Source organism: Oncorhynchus kisutch, unplaced genomic scaffold, assembly GCF_002021735.2.
Source record: "Oncorhynchus kisutch isolate 150728-3 unplaced genomic scaffold, Okis_V2 scaffold2413, whole genome shotgun sequence".
Lineage (NCBI taxonomy): Eukaryota > Metazoa > Chordata > Actinopteri > Salmoniformes > Salmonidae > Oncorhynchus > Oncorhynchus kisutch.
Window position 1 is genome coordinate 18,820 of NW_022264358.1, and position 9,678 is coordinate 28,497.

At 42.3% G+C, this 9,678-nt stretch overlaps 1 long non-coding RNA gene across 1 annotated transcript; it reads left to right on the top strand.

Annotated features, from left to right (window-relative positions):
* The first annotated feature begins 1,469 nt into the window (after window positions 1–1,469).
* Window positions 1,470–3,874, top strand: LOC116370019 (uncharacterized). The gene is made up of 2 exons (XR_004208695.1): window positions 1,470–1,797; window positions 2,559–3,874. It is a non-coding gene; the product is annotated as an uncharacterized LOC116370019 (long non-coding RNA).
* Window positions 3,875–9,678: the final 5,804 nt, after the last annotated feature.

Consider the following 9,678-nt stretch of genomic DNA (forward strand, 5'->3'; position numbering starts at 1 on the left):
GTTTGAATATGAATGAGCAGCAGTGTTGTGATGTGTCCTATTCAGAGTGATCTTCCTTGGCCTCATCACATGTCTCAGTGGCTCCTCCTTAGGAGGGATGGGGACACCACTATGGGCTGATTTCAAGGTTTTACTGCTAGCCTACAAAGCATTACATGGGCTTGCTCCTACCGATCTCTCTGATTTGGTCCTGCCGTACATACCTACCCATATGCTACGGTCACAAGACACAGGCCTCCTAATTGTCCCTAGAATTTCTAAGCAAACAGCTGGAGGCAGGGCTTTCTCCTATAGAGCTACATTTTTATGGAATGGTCTGCCTACCCATGTGAGAGACGCAGACTCGGTCTTAACCTTTTAGTCTTTACTGAAGACTCATCTCTTCAGTGGGTCATATGATTAAGTGTAGTCTGGCCCAGGAGTGTGAAGGTGAACGGAAAGGCTCTGGAGCAACGAACCGCACCGCCCTTGGTGTCTCTGCCTGGCCGGTTCCCCTCTTTCCACTGGGATTCTCTGCCTCTAACCCTATTACAGGGGCTGAGTCACTGGCTTACTGGTGCTCTTTCATGCCGTCCCTAGGAGGGGTGCGTCACTTGAGTGGGTTGAGTCACCGATGAGATCTTCCTGTCTGGGTTGGCGCCCCCCCTTGGGTTGTGCCGTGGCGGAGATCTTTGTGGGTTATACTCGGCCTTGTCTCAGTAAGTTGGTGGTTGAAGATATCCCTCTAGTGATGTGGGTCTGTGCTTTGGCAAAGTGGGTGGGGTTATATCATTCCTGTTTGGCCCTGTCCGAGGGTATCATCGGATGGGGCCACAGTGTCTCCTGACCCCTCCTGTCTCAGCCTCCAGTATTTATGCTGCAGTAGTTTATGTGTCGGGGGGCTAGGGTCAGTTTGTTATATCTGGAGTACTTCTCCTGTCTTATCCGGTGTCCTGTGTGAATTTAAGTATGCTCTCTCTAATTCTCTCTTTCTTTCTCTCTCTCGGAGGACCTGAGCCCTAGGACCATCCCTCAGTACTACCTGGCATGATGACTCCTTGCTGTCCCCAGTCCACCTGGCCGTGCTGCTTCTCCAGTTTCAGCTGTTTTGCCTGTGGCTATGGAACCCTGACCTGTTCACCGGACGTCCTACCTGTCCCAGACCTGCTGTTTTCAACTCTCTAGAGACAGCAGGATGGTAGAGATACTCTTAATAATCGGCTATGAAAAGCCAACTGACATTTACTCCTGAGGTGCTGACTTGCTTCACCCCCGACAACTATTGTGTTTATTATTATTTGACCATGCTGGTCATTTATGAACATTTGAACATCTTGGCCATGTTCTGTTATAATCTCCACCCGGCACAGCCAGAAGAGGACTGGCCACCCCTCATAGCCTGGTTCCTCTCTAGGTTTCTTCCTAGGTTTTGGCCTTTCTAGGGAGTTTTTCCGAGCCACCGTGCTTCTACACCTGCATTGCTTGCTGTTTGGGGTTTTAGGCTGGGTTTCTGTGCAGCACTTTGAGATATCAGCTGATGTACGAAGGGCTATAAAAATACATTTGATTTGATTTGACAGACCCCACACTCATCGCTAGAGATCGAACTTCAGACTCCCTCCAAAACCACTGAACCCCTCAACACACCGAAAGAGATTACGATATACCCCCTTAGAGGGAGCCGGAACAGGATAACTCCCTCCACCATCACAAAGACACAGAGGAGGAGGAACTATCCAACACCCAGGGAGAGAGAACGAGTGACCTCAGTCGAACACAGCCAGAAAGAGGAGGTGGAAGAGGTGTTAGATAGAGGATGTGAGCAAGAAAAAGCAGAAGGCTTCTGGTCAGCCAAATGGCAGGCAGAGGGAGAGGTCATAGTGATTCACACCCACAGAGAGAAAGACAACCCACACAACCTCTTGGTTGAGATGAACCACACAGCGTTAGAGGCAGAGGGCTTTCAGCGCTAGCCAGTCAGCCTGCCTGCTCTGATCCTCAAGTCAATTGTATTTAAATTCATGTTCATTAAAGATTTTTAATCAGGAATAGAAAAGTCCCATTTACTTAATGATCATTTTTCACTGTCTTCAACCCTTAGGAACCAGGGTTAGTCTGGGTCACCCTTTTACTGGGCAAACACAACTTGCATATCATCATAGACTAGGCCGAAACGTTAATCTTTTAACCTTGCCTGAATAAAACAATGCATTTTTTTTATAGTGAGCAAGAGTTGCGCTTTTTCCTTTTCTATGATGATGATCATATTTTTGGTTGCACCTCAACTCAACGTTGGTTGAGCGCCCTCTGTTTTTTTGTTGTCAAATAATACATATATTTTTTAATGTACAAAGTAAATTATTCAAAGCATTAAAATTGTGATGTTTCCCACTTATTTACACAACCTAATCCACACTTACAAAGTGAAAGTTTATAGAAATTCTGAAATTAAGTAGTAAACAGAAGAAAAGCAGAATTGAGTCCAATTATAATGCAAATAATTTAATGGTCTATGGTTCAATCCCATTTCTGAAGGTCTGATGAATAATTAATATTGTTCCTCCTCTTCCTTGTGGCAGGCGCAGCAGCACACTGCCCTCCAAAGCCTGCAAAATAATCGCTGGACTGCCCCTTTCCTAGCTCTGCATGGAACATCCAGTGTCACGTCCTTGGTGACGTGTGGGGTGACATCCGGGATGACCACAGCAACATCCTCTGGAAAGGGAAAAAAGAGGATCAGGATGTAAACAAATGCAAACCGTAGCTTCTAAACACTGGCCAGTTGAAAGGTTCTGCTAAGATGTCATGACAAACGGCACCTGTCAGAGTGCTCTCTAAGTGTTACTCACCTGCTTGGATGTCAGCTGGCAGAGTGTCGAAGACGTCCATCGTGAGAGTCCTTTCTTCAGGTGTGACATGCTCAATCGATCCTATTTATTTGTACTGAAATTTGATCTTTTTTTTTCTCTGCTGCTACTCGTGTTTTACAGAAACACGTTTGAGTGGGTTTTCTACAGTCTGGCGCATGTTGACACAATATGGAGAATGCATATGCTGCAAACCAGCACGACTATCAGGCATCAACTATAGACGAGTTTCACTCACTACTGCAGTTTGGAGTTAGGTTGATGTTAGAGGCTACTGGAGGAAGTTATGGGGCATACTTGAACTCTTTAAGGGAACATGAACCTTTCTACTCCTGCAAATTATGACTAATAACCCTAATCAAATTCTACGAGATGGGTTTTTGAATGCAGTACTGTATTTTCATTGAAATGGCAGATTTGTATGATTTCACACAAAAAAAATGTATGTAATGCTTCCCACAAAGAAATTATTTTACTATTTTGTTTCAAATGGTCCCTCTGGCATGCATATTTCTGTATGATTTAACACATGTTTGAATCCCACTTCCTTGATATTTTTAAGTTAATTTTAGTCCTCCTCCTTGCATGTTTTGTTCCATACCTGTGCCTTGGAGAAAACAACTATAGCCCTCCAAGTCTAATACGCTATACACAACAGCAGCCTACAGTGTTAACTTATTGAGAATGTATATCATTGTATTTAACATTCAAACCTCTTTTGAACTCTTCAGATCTTAACCGGATCAAACTGGAATGTTAATATATTACCCTAAGTCAAACTGGTTTTGGTGTCTTAGACACAAAAGGTTGTTTTCTCCTCATAGTAAAAACACTGTTTCATGGTTTGGATTAAAAACACTGGGTATTTGTTACGTAGAACTTTGTGTTTTTTGGGGGGGAAAGCAATACTTAGCTCTACTGCTGTCTATGTAGAGGCCTAGTTAGAATTGTATTGCAATGACAGGTGAAGTGCTTGTTGAAATCATGCTGCCTTGCTGCTCATTCCTTAAAGTACTTATACCAACGAATACCTGTTTGTCTGTAGCCATAGCTGTTCTTAACCTGTTCAACTCTGACGCCCTCTGGTGGCATTTTATAAACGATGCATAATATTGTATACTGCCCTCATAAAGTACATTTCGGTCCTTACAGAAACATGCTTAGGGAAAGGGGAATACCTAGTCAGTTGTACAACTGAATGTATTCAACTAAAATGTGTCTTACGCATTTAACCCAACCACTCTGAATCAGAGATGTGCGGGGTCTGCCTTAATCGACATTCACGTCATCGGCGCCCGGGGAACAGTGGGTTAACTCCCTTGCTCAGGGGCAGAACGACAGTTAAGTACTGTTAGAAAGCTAAGAACTGTGGGATTCTGATAAGCGTCAGAAACAATGTGACTATTACAGAGCCCGAGATAGGGGGGAGGTCCCAATTGTCAGTTGTTGGGGAATAAGAGATTTGAAAGTCTAGGTTTGACATGAAATATGTAACCAATTACTCTCTCTAAACATGTGCACATTTCCATAGGAACAGAGCCATTTTAAAAGTGCGGGGTTTGTGCAATGTTTATCGTTTGACAGGATATACACATGAGAAGAAAGCTGAAGTCTCTATCCATACATTGATGTAAACATTCCCTTGTCTGATTCCCAGTTCGTCCACTCGCTAGCAGTCGGAGATCACATGAGTTCTCTTGGCCACTTGAAACCAGTTGCGTCTGGATCCTGTCATTTCCTAACGAGCCGCCCCCAGGTGGTGAGGGTAGGCAACAATTTGTAACTGGATCCTGGACTTCCTGACAGGCCGTCCCAGGTGGTGAGGGTAGGCAACATCATATCCTCCATGCTGACCCTCAGCACGGGGACCCCTCAGGGGTGCCTGCTTAGTCCCTTCCTGTACTCCATGTTCACCTGCGACTCCAACACCATCATTAAGTTTGCCAATGACACGACTGTGGTAGGGCCTGATCACCAACGACGATGAGACAGCCTATAGGGAGGAAGTCATAGACTTCAAGAGTGTTTACTATTTTTTCTGGAGGGCCACAATGTGTAGTAATCTTTGGCCAAACCAGGCACACTAGAGTCTATGGAGCGATATGATGTTGAATCTGAAATTCAGTTTATGTTGGCACTAATATCACTCCATAACATTCTAGCTATATGTCTTGGTTAATGCCTGGTTGGAAAAAATGAAAAAGACTGTAGCTCCTAAAGACATGATGGGCCACCACTTGGGTAGAAGCACTATATGGTCCTGTAGCCTACTTTGTCACATGTAAACAAGTTTAGGATGCCAAATGTTACCAAACATCCTACGCTTCCATTAGTCCCAGTCAAACTTATTTTGACCTTTATCAACCCTACTGCATATTCCCTTTAGCTTTCATTTCAATTTCATTTTATTGTACTTTGTTTGGGACGGCACAAGACACTTAAAAAAATTATTATGATTTTCTCATAACAATGGAATTTTACTTCTCTGTTGCTCAATACTGTATGCTATTCGCACACAGTTGTCTGTTGTAGATCTGGAACCACTGACAGAATAGGGGAGTATCTGTGGCCACATGATAAAACACTAGTCTGGCATCAGTAGTCTGAAAATAGGAGGAAACCAGTTGGACATGTACATCAACATATGGCAGTTGACATTAATATAGTCAAAAACTCATCCTAGATGTCTCACACTTTTTGAATGAACTTGTGCCTTTGGCCAGGATCCAATTTTCCCACGGAGCTGGTGTGTAAAGGACCATTTAAAATCAGTGGGATTATAGCATAGTTGAATTCCATTTCATTTCCAATGAGTTTAAGAAATTAATGGAAAGCCATGTACTGATTGTATTTGTAAGTTATGAATCGCTACTTGAATATGTACAAAAACAGTTTGTTGATTTAGTGTGTCAGTTTTGTGGAGGTCCAAAATGAATGTAAAATCCAGACAGTTGAGGAATGACACGCAGTATGACATGAGCGATACCAAAAACATAGCTACTGCAGTCAGTTTACAACCAGGAGTTTTTCTTTTTTAAACGTGTTTATTGCTTAAACACAAATTTTAACACAGCATAAACCAATAATGATCAAATAGGTTTTATGGGGAAAACATTCAATCAAATCACATACACATGGTTAGCAGATGTTAATGCGAGTGTAGCGAAATGCTTGTGCTTCTAGTTCCGACCGTGCAGTAATATCGAACAAGTAATCTAACAATTTCACAACTACCTTATACACACAAGTGTAAAGGAATGAATAAGAATATGTAGATATAAATATATGGATGAGCGATGGCCAAACGGCATAGGCAAGATGCAGTAGAGTACAGTATATACATATGAGATGAGTAATATAGGGTATGTAAACATTATATAAAGTGGCATTGTTTAAAGTGACTAGTGATGTATTTATTACATCATATTTGTAATTATTAAAGTGGCTAGAGATTGAGTCAGTATGTTGGCAGCAGCCACTCAATGTTAGTGATGGCTGGTTAACAGTCTGATGACCTTGAGATAGAAGCTGTTTTTCAGTCTCTCGGTCCCAGCTTTGATGCACCTGTACTGACCTCGCCTTCTGGATGATAGCAGGGTGAACAGGCAGTGGCTCGGGTGGTTGTTGTCCTTGATGGTCTTTTTTGCCTTCCTGTGACATCGGGTGGTGTAAGTGTCCTGGAGGGCAGGTAGTTTTACCCCGGTGATGCGTTGTGCAGTTGCTGTACCAGGCGGTGATACAGCCTGACAGGATGCTCTCGATTGTGCATCTGTAAAAGTTTGTGACCGTTTTTGTTGACAAGCCAAATTTCTTCAGCCTCCTGAGGTTGAAGAGGCGCTGTTGTGCCTCCTTCACCATGCGGTCTGTGTGGGTGGACCATTTCAATTTGTCCGTGATGTGTACGCTGAGGAATTTAAAACGTTCAACTTCTCCACTACTGTCCTATTGATGTGGATAGGGGGGGTTGCTCCCTCTGCTGTTTCCTGAAGTCCACGATCATCTCCTTTGTTTTGTTGACGTTGAGCGTGAGGTTATTTTCCTGACACCACACTCCCGAGGGTGTAGCATAAGAACAGCTTCATTGGCACAATGGACAATAACCTTGCACAATGTTCTAATCTAACATTCTAATCTATATCTGCTTAATTTGTAAATTATGTCAGTGTTGGAGCCCTAGCTATCCATAAATGAAAAAAAAACAGCATATGGTGCCATCTGGTTTGCTTATTAATATAAGGAATTTGAAATTATTTATAGGTTTATAAGTATATTTTATCCAATTACATTTTTGATACTTAAGTATATTTAAAACCAAATACTTTTAGACTATTACTCTAGTATTTTACTGGGTGACTTTAACTTGAGTAAAAGTAAAGATACCTTAATAGAAAATGACTCAGTCATGTATGACAATTGGGTACTTTTCCCACCACTGCACTGGTTCTGTGTATAAGCCATTAATAATAACTTTTACCCAAAGCGACTTTGCTAAGATCATGTTTGCTTCGTCCCCCAAAGTATTGTTCCTAGAGACACTGAATATGTCGCTGTTAAGTGGAAACGTTATTTTCGTTTGAGTTGGTTGATCCAAGGACACGTACGGAAGCTTCTGCAAAAGAGTCGTCTGTATCAACAATAGTTCGTTGCGGGACAAAGCAATGACCATGCACGTATACATTTTACGTATGGGTGCTCCCGGGAATCGAACCCATAATTCTTGCAGGACCACAGACAACAATAGTCAACGTTACGTTTCTCTCAAGATTAGAATACTTGTGTTGTAGCTACACAGTAACACGTTAGGTAACGTGCTAGCCACAGTAGCTAGCCAGGGCTACAGTTTGCATCCATGACATACTTGTGTCATACAGTTAATTCAGGTTTAGCTGATGTCAGCTACAATGTAGTTGGAATCATTTGTAATAACTGTCTCTCTGAAGTTATTTTGTTGCCACCACGGTGAACCACGTGTATTTCTGCGTGCGCCACCATTTTTTCTCATTTCAACTATGACCCTTCGCCTCTGACCCAACAACACATGTAATGCTTCTGTCCTCGTTTATTCAAAACTGGTTTGTAGTCGCCCTCAAGCGTTCTTCTCAAATTACTGCATTTAATTAAAAAAAAAAATGATTTAAATGATTTAACCTTATTTAACGAGGCAAGTCAGTTAAGAACGCATTGTTATTTACAATGTTATGTATTGCTCATCATTGGTGACGGCTGGTGTTTACTTATTTATTTGTTGTCTCATAACATTATTGTACAAAAAAACAGAAACGTAGCTAATACACCAGTATTTATTGTTTCGAATGGTCTTTTAGTGGTATGGGGATCCAGTATTGCGTCGCTGATTGCATTGATTGACAGATCATCCCTGAAGTTGTTTTATTACGTCAAAGTGCATTCACATTATGACGTTGGCCTGAGTTACCGTATAAAATGCGATAGTTTTATCTCTTTGGTAATCACTTGGTAAAGTTTTTACATGATGGGAACCATAGGCTCCAGCCATAGACTTTAACCATGGAGGATAATAAGGTAAGCCTATGAATTGCTAACAGAGAAGCCCCATGCAGTGGTGCAGGAACCGCTGTAAACCCACAGGGTTTACAGGACATGACCGTAGGGGCTGCCGCAAGTAGTGGCAGCTGGGTGGCGGGTGATGTGTGGCGGCAATAGAATCTATGTATATTTATAGCGAAAACCTGTTCTGTTAATTTTTTTTATATATTGGCCATTATAAACTGGGTGTTTGAGCCCTGAATGCTGCTTGGCTGAAAGCTTATGGTATATCAGAGCGTAAAACATTTATTTGTCCTCTTCTAATAATGTTGGTAAACCGTTTATAATAACTGTGCGTTGTGTCACGTGTAAGAACAAGCTCTTAGCTTGTGGTATATTGTCCATATCCATGAGCATTTAAAGAATGGTCTAATTTCTTCCAATCAGAGTTTAAATGAAGATGATCCACATTGATCATCAAAGTTTGGAAGGTCAAGTCCAGAAATGAAGAATGCTATCCTGGGTTTTAACTATCCAGAAGATAGTTGAAGTGAAGGATCCCCTGCCTCAGATCGAGCTGACGGCTGTGGACAAGGAGAAAAGGTTAAGGTGAGAGAATAGACTGAGGAGAGGAAAGGGAAATCTGGGGTTTACATTGTCCACACTTTAAACCTGTCCAATATGCCATCGTCTAACATGTTGTTGTGAGGTTGGCGGGTAAATTGTCCTTACAACAGAACTTCCATCTCTTAATATTCAATCACCAATTGTTACTGTAGCTCTTCTCAAAGGTCTGTATAGCAACGGCAACATACAGTATGTCATTGACTGTATTGTCTTTTAGACCAAGAGGAGGACCAGTGCCAACAGGTCCACAGTTGAACAGAGCACTGATAGTGATGCGGCTGAGAGAGATTTTGTTGATAATCAGCATGATGAAGATGAGGAAAAGGTGAAGAAGGATCCCCTGCCTCAGATGCAGCAGGATGCCGTGAAAATAAATAAAGTCAAGGTAAGGGAATAGATTGAGCAGAGATGTGGATATTTGTGATATTTTCATATCTATAACCTGCCCCTACAGCATGTTGTTCCGAGGAAGGTAAATTGCCCATGCAATACCCTTTTATCTCCTAATAGTAAATCTAGGGCTGACCCCATTTGGTCGACAGTTTGGTCGATAGGCTGTTGGTTGACTGGGATTTCTTAAGTCGAGCAGCCGCAAAAGTTTGTTTTCTTCATGGTGCACATGGACACCTGTCTGATTCGCGCCTGTCTCAGTTGACTAATCCATTGCCGAGGCCACAGGGATGGCACAGTCCATCACGCT